General features: G+C 43.1%; 1 protein-coding gene across 1 annotated transcript in view; it reads left to right on the top strand.

Annotated features, from left to right (window-relative positions):
• CACNB4 (calcium voltage-gated channel auxiliary subunit beta 4) overlaps positions 1-15,797 on the top strand; it is a 238,636-nt gene that overhangs the window by 132,460 nt on the left and 90,379 nt on the right. The window lies entirely within an intron of this gene.

Genomic DNA, 15,797 nt, shown 5'->3' with positions numbered 1-15,797 from the left:
CTTAGTTTTCTTAAGTTTAGGGCAAAAACTGGATTCCAGGACCCCGTGTAATATGCAGTTTCTTCCCTAAACGTCCCCTGTCCTCTCTTCTTCACAAGCCATGCACTCACTCATCCATGCATCCGGTCAGCCAGGTCTGCACACTTGAAGACTGTGCTTGCAAAATGCTGAGCAAAGCCAGAAGCCGTTTTTCATCCTTCTCACATGATTCCCTGAAATTTTACCCTTTACTCCTAGGAATATAAATGTTTCAGATGTTTTTGAGTGCAATGCCGGAATGTGAATCATCTGTATCACTAAGCATGCTGTTAGCGCAGCTGACCCCCCCCCTCCTCTGTAGCAATCCTTTTTCAATGAAGACATCGGGGCATTGCTTTACATTCTGGTTCACACTCCGTCTCCTTTGGGGGCAGCCTTAAGTCCTGGGCTAGCTGCTTGGGAGGTCCTTTTTTTTGGAGGAAATTATTAGGCAGTTTTAAATAAACCTCATCCATACTTACACTTCCTTTGGGCTTTCTTTTTAAGTGTCTGGGAAACAGCATCCATTTTGCCATCCTTCCTGGAGATCACCTGTCTACAGAAGTGGGGAGTGGTAAGGGGGCAGGAGAAAGAAGAGGCTCCCAGGCAAGGGGAACCTTCAAAGATCTTTTGCATTTTCCAGCCTGTGCCTGCCCTCGTCTGTGTCATACTTAGAGCTGTAGGAGTGGTCTGTGTTTTACAGAAACACAGTGACCCCCCCACCCGAATCCTGTTTCTAGCTGCCTCTCCCAAAGAACAGTCACTTTCCATTGAAGGCTTACCGTGAACCATGGGTTATGTGAGGGCTGATCCACATGTTACTTGCACAGCACACAGATGGGGCATCGCTGGTGTCCATTCTGATTGAATTCCTTGCTTATTTCAGCCCTTATTCTGATGAGTTGGTCTTGGTATCATACCAGTCATCAAACAATTTGAACATCGCCCTACACTTTCTGAATATGTCACATGACATTTGTCATTTTGTTCTCCCAAGAGCAGGTGAGATAGGTGTTATCACCCTATTTTACAGACGAAGAAACTGAGGCCCAGAGAGAGTTCATAACTTCTGGTGGTCACACACTTAGTCCACAGCAGTATCCACATACATGACCAGAGAGTCTGGGCCTTTCTAGCATGCAAATGCTATTTTCCAAGCTCTAGAAAGTCATTTTTCGGTTCTCAGTGAGCCTAAGTAATGTTGTGCTGCTTTGTTTACTAGATGAGGTCTTTCAGAATGCCTCCTCCTCCGGAGGGAGGTTAATCAACTTCCTGTGCACAGCACTCCAGCTTCCTCCTTAGTGTGTCCTCATAGGAAGAGACAGGGGCTCAGCCACCGGCGAAGGCAGACGGCAGTCCGCAAGCGTCTCTCGAGCTGCTTTCACGGATGCCTGCCACACGTGTTTCTGCGATGGGCCCTTAGCTTTCTTCCCATGCGTGGACTTCATTTTGTTGTCCCGATCTGTGATAGGTCACATTCTCTTAAACTGTCCGATTCCACTTCTTGGAGGAGCAAACTGGAACGCGTGCTCACTGACCTCCCTTGTTCTGCCAGCTCCTCTAAACTTTCAGCATCCTTAAGGGAAATTGAGAAATGTCATCACCTGTGCTGGGTGCCAACTCCAGAGAGCGTGCTCTGGCCAACTCCAGCCTGTAGTGCTCCAGTCATCGGGAGACTGATGATAGGGGAAGAGGGTTAGAGAAGGAGGGAGCATGAAATTGGGGTATTAGGTTTAAAAACAATGTCTAAAAATTAAGGTGAAATTTATAATTCACATACCATAAAATTAACCATTTTAAGGTGAGCAATTCAGTGGCGTGTAGTATGTTCATAATGTCACGTCACCACCACATCTGTGTCGTTGCAAAGCATTTTCATCACTCCAGAGTAAACCCAGTGTCCATCAAACAGTTATTCCCCACTCCTTCTCCCTCTTCCCACCCTGGGCATCTAGTCTTTCTGTTTCCGTTGACTGACTTATTGGGATCTTTCATACACGTCGAATCATACAATATGTGACCTTCTGGGTCTGGCTTCCTTCCCTTTGGCGTAATGGTTTTGAGATCCATTCATATTGTATCAGTACTTCATTTTTATGGCTGAATAATATTCCATCATATGGATATACCACGTTCATCTGTTAATGGACATTTGGGTTATCTCTACCTTTTGCTGTTAGGAATATTTTCATGTATTTGTTTGAATACCTGTTTTCAGTTCTTGGGAATATGTACCCAGAAGTGGAATTGCTGGGTCATTTGGTAATTCTGTGTTTAGCTTTTGAGGAACTGCCACACTGTCTACCACGGGGTCATTAGTTTTGATGAGAACTTTAGGGCAGACATCATAAAGACAGAAAAGGACATATGACTCTGTCACTATAGAAAGTCTATGCATCTTAAAACAAGACTAAAAATGTACAGTGGGTTATCTTCTAGAGATCAGTATTGAGCAATACAAAATATAGCTGTACACCCATGGGAACAGAGAATTTCTTTTTTTTATTTTTAAAGATTTTATTTATTTATTTGCCAGAGAGAGAGAGCGCACGCGTGCACCTGCGCTCACGAGAAAGTACAAGCAGGGGGAGTGGCAGGCAGAAAGAGAAGCAGGCTCCCTGCTGAGCAAGGAGCCAGATGTGGGACTCGATCCCAGGACCCTGGGACCATGACCCAAGCCGAAGGCAGATGCTTAACTGACTTCAGCCACCCAGGCGTCCCTGGAACAGACAATTTCTAATGTCGCTCCAGTCCATCTCCCACTGGGATTATTGAGATGACCTCTTCACCAGTTGCTCTCCCTCCATTGTTGCCCCTTTACAGTCCTTCCCTTGGAATGGTTTGCTCTCAGAATTACCTGTTTAAAACGCACACCTCATTTGTTACTCACCTGGTTAAAATCATTCAATGGTTCACTGTGACCTTCGAAATACATTGCACATTTCCTTCCTTGCACGTCAGGACCTCTACGCACTAACCCTTGCTGGGGTCTTTAGCTTCAGCTTCTCCCTTCCTCCCATAGGCATCCTCACACTTGGCCACACCCCCTACTTGTGGGTCCCCAAGTGGGCAAGCTCATACATCCCTTTTTGCCTCTGTACATGTTCACTCCTTTGCCCACAGGGCTGACTGTCACATCTCCCAAGGCTCTGCTCAAACACCTTGTCCTGCCATAGTCTCTCGTGACTCCCCAGCCTGAACTTTTGATACTCTCCACTGTATTTTAATTGCTTCCTCATGTATTTTACTGGACTCCACGAGGACAGGGACTGTTACTCTGTTTAGTTTATCATGTGTCTCAAACACCTGCAGCAGTGCTTGGCACAAATGAGCTCTCAAAATAGATGTCTGAACAAAACTAGAAAAGCTAGGAAAGGCAGGGTGTTAGCTAGGTCATGGACGCCTGGCTTCAAAAAATTGCAGCCATTTATTCTATAAATTTCAAACTTATTACATTAGAACATGTACTTGCATATTGGAAGGGTGGGAGGAAGAAGGCTGGAGACGTGAAGGGCTTCCGGTCTCGGAGTGAATGCCTCTCCCATCCCACCCCATTCCATGCTCATTCTGCACTGTGGCCAGGGGCAGAGGAACTCGTATTTTCCAGATCCCTGAGAGTATAAGACACTTGGCAGGAATAGCTGCTTCCATTAGTCCTATCATTTCTCGTCTGTTTTTGGGACCTCTGGGTCAGAGCACATAAAACGACATTCGAGATCAAAGTGGGAGTGGCTGTCCTCTGCTCAGCCTAAGCGTCTGCTCTTTGCTTACATAGCACACGTTACATAATTTGTACTTAGCTAGCAGCTGCTAGGTGATGCCCCTACCTTCTGGCTTGGCAGCCAAACGGGAAAGGCTTTCTTAGGAAATGGTGGCATGGGGCTAGGAAGGCTTTTTAAATTCAGGTCTCTACAGAGAAAATGACGGGCGCCTGGGTGGCTCAGTTGTTAAGCGTCTGCCTTCGGCTCAGGTCATGATCCCAGGGTCCTGGGATGAAGCCCCTCTTCGGGCTTCCTGCTTCTCTGGGAGCCTGCTTCTTCCTCTCCCACTCCCCCTGCTTGTGTTCCTCTCTCGCTGTCTCTCTCTCTCTCTCTGTCAGTTAAATAAATAAAATCTTAAAAAAAAAAAAAAAGAAGAAGAAAAGAAAATGACAACAGGTTCATTCCTAGTTTCTCACAGAGGATTTTTAAGCAGCCGATCCAAATGTGATAAATGCACTAATGACACTATTATCCGTACCCACATTGTTTTATGCATGCCCCAGACTGAAGGCCCAAGAAAGCCTTCTAGTGAATCACTGGTCTCCTAGAGGCCTGAGCTTGTAAGTGGAGCATGGGAATGCCCTCACCTACCCCCGGCAGTCACAGCCAAGAAAAGACTCCTGTGAGCACTTCTCCTGAAAGCACTTCTGTGCTTTCATTGGCCTTCCCCCCCACCCTTTTTAAGTCTACTGCTGTAAATCAGGGACAAGTCAGCCAACAAATAGACATTCTCATAACGTGATCAAAATCTGATTTCATATGACTCTCTGCTGGGCTCTGTGTTGGGGCAGGTACCTGCGGAAAGTGCAGGGTGGGCTCAGAAAAGGAGAGGAGAGTAGGCAAGTACTCACTCCCAGTTAGAAGCCTCTGCTACCAGAGCCAGAAGACCTCACAGCTTTTTGCAAATCAAAGAATCATCTCCTTAAGGGAGCCCTGCAGTAAATGTTTCCAGAAGCACCTTTGAAAAGTGCATAGACATTTCCAGGCCACTCAGGAACCGTTCCTAAAGTTGTTTAGTTTACGTGTGACCCAGAACCCCCGCAGAAGTGATTCTTAAGGTATGATCCACAAAGCACAGTAGAATCACCTGGGAAGCTGGTTAGGAATGCAGCTCCCGGAACCCCATTCAGGATCCACTAGGGGCAGCAAGGAGCACCATCTTTAAAAAGCACCAGAACCAGGGTCTTGCCGGTGTACACAGCAGCCCACGTAGATAGGCAAGCTCTAGGCATTTCTTTGCGCACCTGCAGAGCTCCTTCCCTGTTGACTCACCTGGGTGACCCCATCATCCAGAATGACACTACCAGCCGCACAGCACCTGCCGCCGGCTGTAGCGTGCACTTCTGGAGATCTGATTTAATCCATTCTTTTCAGCCGCATTGCTTTTTCTGATGACTGTTCTTTTCTTCACATTAGCCACACACAGAATGCTTTTCATCCGGTTTCTCTCTTTAGGGGATTGGACTGAAATCAAATCTCAGGCTATGAGCACATGTCACACCAGGATTTGTGGCACGGGGCACCAGGATTTATGCGGATTTTGTTTTCTAAAGGACTCAGAATCACCACAATCCTTCAGTCATAATCTCACTTCTGTAAGGATCTGGGAATGGGGTTCCTACAACTGTGATAGAGTACCCTCCACCTAAGGATGGTTTCTGATAAAACTGAGACCAAGAAACAGTGTATCTCTGGGACTGTTGTCTCCTTCTTTCTTTCTCTCCTCCTTGCTTGGCATGCTGGCCCCCTTTCTGCCTCCTTCTGCCCACTGCCTGATGCCCTGCTAGAGCACATGGCTGTCCAGGACACACCCTGAAGCTCCCATCTTTTTCTAACTGCTGATTGTATGTCAGGACTTATCTATCCTGTGGCTACTGTTCTCAGCGTTTTGCTAGCTCAGTTGAAGATCCAGTTGTAAAATGGTAAAGAATGCTAATGGTTTAAGCCAGCCCAGCCTCTCTCTGATAGCATTTGCATCTCAGTAGCAACCTCAGTAAAGTGAACTTGTTGGAATTTGAGGCCCCTTACGTGAACCCACCCGGGTTTGCCTGGAACTAACCTGCACGTCCCTGGGCACATCCCAAGCATGTCCCATGCAAACCAGGAAGGTTGGTCTGTGAAGCCTCATCAGGGAGCTGTTTTGTAATAATAACAACAACAGCATTAGCAATAACACTAGCTAATATTTGTATGGTGCGTTGTGCCAGGTGCTAATTCTAACTTCTTCACCCATCTTAACTCATTCATTCCTTTTGACAACCCTGTGGATGTGTACTATCATTATCCCCATTTTGTAGATGCGGAAACTGAGGTACAGAAACATATGCCCAAGTTCATGCAGGCGAGGAGGCTTTCTGGAACTCCTTAAGTTACCATCCACGTGTCTGCTTGTTCTATCTGTGTGGAAGGCCACCTGGCAAGAGGTAGTCCTGGAATAAAGTTGCCTTCGAAACCTGAGTATTTTCCCTTGTTCCATGTTGCTTTCCTTTTGATGAGCTTTCAGTTTGGTGGAGAAGTTGAGAAATTGTTTTAACACACAAATTCATCAAGGCCCCTGCAGAAAATTACTTTTGGTGCTTGCAGTCTGGATTTCTCTGTTAGTAGAACTTCCGATAAATATTGAATTTAGTCTCAGTGAGCAATTGAGATATGAAATGATGTGCAGAAGCAAGATCTAAACTAGGGCTGTGATCTGGGTATCTGTCTGCTTGGCCTATCATGACAAAATACCACTTAAACAACAGAGATTTATTTTCTTACAAGTCTAAAGGCTGGAAGTCCAAGGTCACTGTGCCTGCAGGGTTGGTTTCTAGTTAGACTTCTCAGACGGCTTATAAATAGCCACCTGCTCACTGTGTCCTCACACGGCATTTTCTCTGTTCAGGGCCATTCCTGATATGTCTTCCTCTTCCTCTAAGGGCACTAGTCCCATTGGATTAGGGCTCCACCTTTATGGCTTCAGTTAACCTTATTTATCTCATTATTAAAGCCATTCTCTCCAAATATTTTAGGGGTTAGGGCTTCACCGTATGATTTTGCGGGGGGACACAACTCATTCCCTAACAATCTCCGAGGCAGAACTTCCTACTTTAGGGTTTGGTCCTGTCACTGGTTTGCCTCACGAGTAAAAGATAATGCTAAAACTTCTTAAATTGGTGATTCTGTACAGTAACCAGATAAAATGGTTCTGTTCAGTGGAGAACATGATATAGTCTAACTTGGGCTCATCTTGCTTATGCTTAGGGTCCCCAAATCCATAACTCAGACTGGGGGTTGTTGCCATTGAGTACATACGTATGTGTCTAACTGGCACATACAGCCATCTAACATTTAAAATGGTTATCATAGAGGAATATTCTGTGGGGAGCAGAGCTACTGGAGAGTGACAGGATGGGTGGCTTGTCCACCATAAACTGCTTCTTCCACTGCTGGTGGTCTTGGCACATCCGATCTTGGACCAAGGACAGCTGGTTTGGCACAGCTGTTCCCTCCCTCATCCCCCCACCCCCCGCCCCCGGATATCTTACCTTCATAGTTTTCATGACACACGTTGTCCAGGCTCTCCTGCTCCTCTGGTCCCTCCACTATCACCTTTACTGTCTTCTCTTCCACCTTGGAATCTCTTGCACTTACTCTTTCCTAAGATTTATTTTGGACCTTGATCTTTCTTTTTTCTTCTTTTATTCCTCGAGGAGCTCATCTGTTTCATGGCTTCACCCTCATCTTTATTCTACTAAGTCTCCAATCTTGAGCTCTATCTGTGGTTTATCATCCAGTCTCTAGTACCACAGCTCCCATTGCCTACCAGATGGTCCTGCTTGAGTATCTTATCACTTCAGTTCTAGTGCCCCAAATAAGCTTAGCCTTTACTCCATGTCTCATAAGTAGCTAGTGACTAAATCCTGGCAGCTTTTCATGTATTATGTAGTATGCCATTTCCTTCTTGTTCCTGTTAATATTCACCCAGTCTAGACCCTGTTGGCGTATACCTGGACTAGTGCCACAGGCCCACTCACACACACACACACACACACACACACACACACACATACACACATACATACATACAAAATTTTTTTTAGGGTGGAAGTAAGAGTGGGGGAAGGGCGGAGGGAGAGAGAGAATCCCAAGCACGCTCCACACCTCCACACCCAGCTTGGAGCCTTTTGCAGGGCTTGATCTCACGACCTTGAGACCTGACCTGAGCTGAAATCAAGAATTGGATACTTAAGAAACTGAGCCACCCAGGCGCCCCCCCACAGCCCCAATTCTGACTTCCTGGATTCCAGTGTTTCTCCTTTCCATTCCATGTGCTCCCTCCTGTCTTCAGATAGTGCTTTTATCACATCTCTCCTGCTGAATACTTTACTCTCTTTTATCCTCCAGATCAGACCTGAGGAACTCTAAGTTTCACCTTTACCGCATTCTTTATCTCCGACTCATGGAAGCTCAGCACTGAAGGGGACCTTAGAAAGTCTAATCCTGTATCTGATGATCAGTGTCCCACACAAACAGTAACTCGGGAGCAATTTTAACACTCATAGTGACAGCAACATGTGGAAGCACGTTTCCTTTTCATATACTTTAATTGCCAGAAAAGTCTTTTTCGAATACAGGTAAAATCAGAGTCTCTATAATTATTGTCCACTGTGGGGCACTTGGGTGTCTCAGTCGGTTAAGCGTCGGACTCTTGGCTTTGGCGCAGGTCATGATCTCAGGGTTGTGAGATCGAGCCCCGAGTCAAGCTCTGAGCTCCAAGCTCAGCGTGGAGTCTGCTTAAGTTTCTCTCTCCCTCACCCTCTAAAATAAATGAATAAGTCTTTTTAAAAAAATAATTGTGCATCGGCCTTACTTCTGCCTTTTTTGATCTACTGGCCCTTAAGTACTTACACATGGTTACCATGTATTATCTTCCCCAAATGATACATACCCAGTTTCTTCAAATGGTCCTCAAAAATCCTTTACCCTCCTGGTTCTTTTCTGGAGGCTCTCCTGGTTGATGCTGTTCCTCCTAACATGAGACACTTAGAACTGAACCCTATGTTAGTTTTTGGGGAGAGGCTGACATAATTAATATTAATTCAATAGTCAGCTAAAACCACAAACTCTTTTAATTATTTGTACTATTTTTAAGTCAGGCCTCTCATAACTGTACGTGGATAGGCTTCCCCCACCCAGAATTAAATACATTTATTTATATTAAATTTCATTTTGTCCAATATGGCCATCATTTCAGCCAGAAGAATTCTTTATGGATTTTTCCATCTGTTGTCCTATGTGTGAGTGTTCTCTCCCAGTGTCATGGTCAACCATAATTTGATCATCGATGCCATTTATATCTTCAGCCAAGTTTCTCATAATGACATTTTGGGCAGGACATGTTTCAGAGCCAGCAGCACAGTACTGGAAACCATCCACCTGCCTGATATTTGACATATTGATATACTGATAGGCGTCCTGCATTCAGATACATGCACATTCATCTTCCTATGACGTCTGTGTTTCTCCAGTTGTGAGTTACTCTGTTCAGTGGCTGGATGAATCCCAAATAGCATTTCCCGTAGCTGTATCACAAAAGAAGAGCATGGGTGTTCGGGAGGATTCCTTGCTCTCCAGCATCCATGCCACGCTCAGGGTGACTTTCGGGCCTTTTTTCATTCTTTCTGTCTAAAAACTCTCTCTTTTCACCTTTTACTTATATTCATAATACTCTCTTTCATGGGCAGAACAGTTTTATCTCCTCCAAGAAGCCAGCACTCATCTCCTTCCCGTTAATTCCAGGCATTCATTTCGGCTTTGTAACACAATTTAACCCCTAACCTTAGGGTGCTTTGACTGTACATTTCTTGCTATTATATTTATGCCCAGAATGAAACATACACTTGGGAAGTATTTTAGTGAAGGCTGCTTTGGTTGTCTTGATCAGACCCTAACCATAAACTTCGTGAGAGGAGATGCTAGTCTTACAGTTTTTTTCTCCTTTTTTTTTTCCATTGAGGGAAAATACACATAACATAAAATTAACCATTTTAAAGTGAACAATTTAGTGCTTCTTTGGGGTTGTCAAAACGGACTAGGAAGGAAGTTGAAGAAAGTCTCTTTCAAAATTGCTCCTGGTCTGGTTTGGTTCATTTTATATATTTCTGTGGAGGCACTAAATGGAAATCTACTTTCTAAGTGCTACTTGCTCATCCAGAAGAATTCTTTGTCTCATAAATAATAGCGTGAGAATCTAATACTTTCAGAATAAGGCTTCCTTCAGTCCACAACTTAGAGTTTCCAAAAATAAAACACTGGCTATGTTTATAAATCCGTTTCAGAGGATCTGGGTAATTACTCATTAGTCACAGCACACTTATGGAGGAGACCAATAGATTATTACATCAGGTTATTGTTAGCACATGCCCTTTTGAGCATTTCTGTATGCCCAGTTCTGTGCCAAATGATGGGTGCTACAGCTATGGGGACAGTAATGAAATAATAACTTCACACACTCCTCTTTCATTAGAATCACACTATCCTTAGAAATACAGCATTTCACAAAGGTATTTTATCCCCACTTTAAACAGTTAATACCACATAGCTCTCCCTTGTCCTCTTTAATCTTTATAGTTGACAAAAGGTTTTCTCCTCAAGGATGAGTCGGGTGATAGTAGTATTATGCCCATTTTACAGATGAAGAAATTGAGGCTCAGATAGGATAAATATCTTGCCTGAAGCCCAGTAGTTAGTAAATGCTGAACCTGAGACTTAAATTTCAGCCTGTACCTCTCAAATTTTGGATGCCCGGGAGACACTCCCAGCACTCAGATTTGCCCCAAGTCCTAAAGAATCAGTGGTCAGAAATCTGGCCTCCTACTCCAGAATTCTGTTTTGGGGAAGCAGTTAGCTGAGACTTTCCATTCGGTCAACACTTATCCCTTTCCTGCCTTTTCACCTGTGTTCATGCCATTTCTCTCTTCTGGTCCCACTTATACATTTTCTATCTACAACCTACTCAAATTCAGAGGCTTCTTTTTAGGAGATTTCTGAGATTCTAGAATCTGTGTCATGCTATATGGTTTGAGGTCAGGACCTCGTGCTTCACACTTCTTGTCTGTAGCATAAGGACTCAGGACACTATTTGTTTATGAATGTCACATTAACTAGAAACAGACATTCTTCTTAGGAAGAAACTGGATTCTGTGGCTTATTAATTTGCTTTTTGTTTGTGCATATATATATATATATATATATATATATGTGCGTGCACACACGCACACACACACACACACGCACATTAATGATTGCCAGTCACGTAGATAAACTAGGTATCATTATTTGGGTAAATTTTATTAGGCTGGAACAATTTTTTTCCTGGATTGATTTTAAAACTAACAAGAATATAATTTAGGAGTAGGACAGATTACCTGATAGAAAATTTGATATAATTCTCAGCTCATCTTATCTAAAAGGCTAGGCTTTTTTATCTTAAGAAATGAATTGACATGAATGAAATGAATTTTTCCCCTTATTTGCTTCTTAATTTCATTTGTACAGTATTTTTAAATTATTATTATTATTATTATTATTTTCGCCTTTTTGAAGAACTTCTATGTCATAACATGGTGAGTTTCACCATTGTCTTGGCCTATCATTTTTGGGGGGTAGTGAAGGGTGCTGCTAAGTGTCCTGGGCCACTGGAAGAGGGGTATTCACACAGAGCAGTTTGGAAGGCTCTCAGCAAATTGTTGCTTATGGGTAGTCACTTTGGTGGGCTAATTCCCAGGTGAGGTGCCCACAGCTACGAATGGAAGTCCCTTACTCATCAGAGAGAAGAGTTCAGCCTTTGGGACCCACAGTGATCACATAACTGGTCATGAATAATGCCTTGCTGGAGACTTCCAGACTTGGTCATTCATTTAAGGAAAGTCCTAGGCCCTCAGACCTAACCCCCTTTTTTGAGGCCCCCTGCAAAACCACAGGGTCAGGCCCAGGGTTATCTCCCTCTCCTCCCAACTCTCAAAATCCAGGTGGCTCTCATATGGTTTCCTCTGGCCTACTCCTTGAATATCTTCCCTTTGATTCTCAAGAGTACTTAGTTCTCTCAACCAAATCCACTGCTTCGAAATAAGTGTTCTGGCTTTCAAAGCTCTTGTTTCTCCTGTAAATATTTTTTAAAATCTACTTTTGAAGTCAGAAGTAAGGGTAAACTTTTTTTTTTTTTCACTGCATTGTTGCTCTTTGGCTGCTAGTTTTAATTTTAATTCCCCTTGAAGCAATGTGGACACACTGAGGGAAAGGGCTCCAACAAGGAAGATCAAAAAATAAAAGCAAAAAGCAAAAGATTAGTATCTTCTCATAATATATTAGGTACTTTGGATTTTCCTTATTCTTTTTTGTTTGTTTTTTTTTTTTTTGAAAGAGAGAGAGAGAGCACAAGCAAGGGGCAGGGAGGAGCAGAGGAAGAGGGACAGAGAGAGTCTTATGTAGGCTCAGTGCTCAGTGCAGAGCTGGACACGGGGCTCAGTCTCATGACCCTGACATGACCTGAGCCAAAATCAAGAGTCCAACGCTTAACCGACTGAGCCACCCAGGGACCCCAGGTGTTTTGGATTTTCTTAGGAGTGATGTGGGGAAGAATATAGGGAAAGTATTATGTCTATTTTATAGACGAAGAAATGAGATGTGAGGAGATGTGACAAAAGTCTCAAAGTACAGCAAAGCTGAGAAAGAATCTGTTTCCTGGCTCCCAGTCCAGCTTTTCTCTTAGCAGAGAGCGTTGCCAGTTCTAATCCTTGATTTCTTCCATTGTATTTACCATAGTATTGAACACCTGAGGCTGTTGTTTGCAATTAGATTACTGTCCCTTTCTCCAGATTCTCCAAATGCAGGAGAATTCCAAATTATTCTTATTTTTGTGTGTAGGAGTGGAAGAGTTCATCTCTACTCATACTTCAAATGTCTTTCTTTAAAAAAATCCTTTTATTTCACTGACATCTGAGTAAAATTCTGAAATGATAGGAAAGGTCTTATTTCTAGAAATCCAATGTAAAGTGAAAGTAAAAATGGATGAATTTCTAAGCACCAATGATACCCTTTGCCCATCCATACCTAACGGGGCAGGTTCCATTCCTTGATAGCATTATCTCAGCACTCAGACATGACGCCACTTGGAAAGACACAGATGAAAGAAAACTTTGACCCACCAGGGTTTAGTATAGCCAGCCAGAGACTGGTTAAGTTGGGTCCAAGATTTCAAAATGCTCTAACTTGTAGTCCTTCTAAAAAGAAGGTGCAAATTGGGACACCTGGGTAGCTCAGTTGGTTTAGCATTTGACTCTAAGTTTCAGCTCCAGTCATGATCTCAGGGTCTTGAGATCAAGCCCTGCAGCAGGCTCTGTGCTCAGCAGGGAGTACGCTTCCCCTGTCCCTCCCCCTCTGCCCCTCCCCCACCTCATGCACACATGCTCTCTCTCTCTCTCCCCTCTCTAAAACAAATAAATAAAATCTTTTAAAAAATAAAAACAAGATGCAAATATATAGCTACAAAAGAGGAAATAAAGAGTTAAGAATGGTGTGAATAGCCTTCCCAAACTTTTCAGGTAGGCAGGTACATTCTGTATATCTATGTCCGCTGAACAAAGTTGACAGTTGTTCAGGTCACCATATTAGCACATTAGGATACTTCAAGAGAGGACCTCAGACAAAACTTTTACTCTCCTTATGAACTCATATTTGCAGAGAATGTGGTAGAATTTCTCTAAATCAAAGGCAGAATGTTTATTATTCACCATTTCTGGTACATCATAGATTCAGGGGACATGGCTGCTGTCTTCAGATATTTGAATGACTGTCATGTGTGTCTAGCTCGTTCTGTGGGAGCTCAGGTATTGGATTGGAATTCATGGACAAAAAACTCAGGGAGGCAGATTTTTATAATACATAAGAGCAAAATTTCAGAACTCTGAAAATTGAATGGGTGTGCTCCCCTGCCCTGTAGGTGTTCTAGTGGAGACTAAAAGACCACTTAGTATTTATTATTTTGATGGAATTTGATTCTTGAATTGGCTAGGTGCTCCCTAAGACGCCCTCCAACTTTGAAATGAGGTGATCCTGTGTCAGTTGGAAGTTAGACTTTGACATTTGACCATTACATCAGTGGCCAGTTAGCAATCATCAAATATGGCACATGACATAAGACTCCATTGTTCACTGCAAATTCTGCAAGTCACCATATATCCATTGTCTGCAGAAAAGGGTACTATGAGTGACTCCAGGCATAGCATTTCCCAGACTGTCAATGCCAAGATGATGGACTGATACCTTAGAAGACTGACAACTTTTTTCTCTGATTTCTGAGTTGATATCATTCCATAATATTCTATTTATCTCCTCCATAGTATGCAAAAACACATAGTAAATAGAAATTAGCTGAGAAAGGTTTCCTTCCTTTTGGGAGGAACTAACATCTCAGATCCCTCTGTTTACCCTCCTCTTTCATCTCCAGGCTCATAACTAGCTCTTGGGTAGCGGGGAAGTGAGTTAAGAGTTGAAAAGGGCTTCATGTAACTTTCCAGAGATCTTTGCATTTTTATAGGGAGTTCTAGATGATCGAGGCAAAACGGAACAAAACTCCAACACTTAAAAAAATAAATCACTAACAGTGGAAATTAATCCTAGGACTGGCAGAAAGAGATTTTGTGGGGGGAAGGACTGGAAGGGAGAATATCCTTCCTGTCATGTAAGTTAATATCTAACCTAGCCACTAACAAGGCCTGCTCTGATAGGAATTCACTGAAATGTGTTAATTTTAGTGAGTGCAAAATAGGAAATTCTATGAGTGTGGAATGGAATTTGTTTGTTGCTGAAGTTGGGTTAAAAGGTAATTTGTGCCCTTTCCATGATCACTACATGTCTTCTTTGACAAGTCCACTTCTGATCCCTACAAAGAAACCCTTATTCAATGAGACATATAAAGATACCAAATGCACTCTCATGAAATGACCTCCATAAATCAACTGAAGCATCTTCAGTGATTTATGCTTTGAGAGCCCAGAGAACATTTATAATCTTGAAACACAGCAGGGCTTTTAGAGGTTTTTAGTGGCAGTTCCTCTGGTTCATATTTGTCTACAGGAGGAGAACTGAATTTACACCTGATGATGTAATAGGCATCTTGTTTCCCTAATGAGAGGTGGTCCAGGCCCTAGGGACTTCCCAACCACATATTACTAGGAGAGACAGATGAAAGGAGCAGGGGGCTTCCCTTTTAAGTGTTAGACCTGCTCCCAGGAAGGCTGCTTTTCATCCCAGAAGGAGGCAGGTGACAGACAAATGATCACAGAATCAAATACCACAGGACGTCCCAGGCACAGAACACATTAATTTGCAGAGCTGAAATTAAGCAGCATGATTCATTTTTAATAGTTATTTTCACAACAGGACCCAGAGCCTTTTACTATTCTTTGTGGAGTGGGAACCACTTAAACAAAATTATTTGCACAAAATTTCTTTGGAGATCAGACTGCCATTTCATGCTTCTTTGGCCAAGGTCTTTGGCCATGATGCCCTGAAGAAGTGAGCAGAGGCAGAATGCACTATGATCCCTGAATGTCCGTTAGAGCCTGAACATGACTTTTTATTGTAAGGAAGCCACAGTCCTCTGTGTAATAAACAGAGTTGGCTGCTTCCCAGAATCCTTCAGTCAAGGATTACTAACTGCATGCTGTCTGAATTTCCATTCCTTGGAAAATTAATGTGGGCTTTCTGGCACTCTGCAAATGCTGTTTATATTTCTGTTTCAAATAGCACAGAAAAACTCATGAATTGTACTTTACTCCACAACTTTAATTTGTTGTGGACCAGCGTGCTTAATTGACCAAATTTTGGGACTCTTTATCTTTTTGATTTTTAAATTTTTAGAAAGTTTTAAATTTTATTTTATTTTAAAGATTTATTTACTTATATTAGAGGGAGGAGGGGCAGAGGGAGAGGGAGAGAGAGAATTTCAAGCAGACTCCCCACCGAGTATGGAGC

Source organism: Ursus arctos, unplaced genomic scaffold (genome assembly GCF_023065955.2).
Source record: "Ursus arctos isolate Adak ecotype North America unplaced genomic scaffold, UrsArc2.0 scaffold_1, whole genome shotgun sequence".
Lineage (NCBI taxonomy): Eukaryota > Metazoa > Chordata > Mammalia > Carnivora > Ursidae > Ursus > Ursus arctos.
This window is presented reverse-complemented; position numbering and strand designations above follow the sequence as displayed.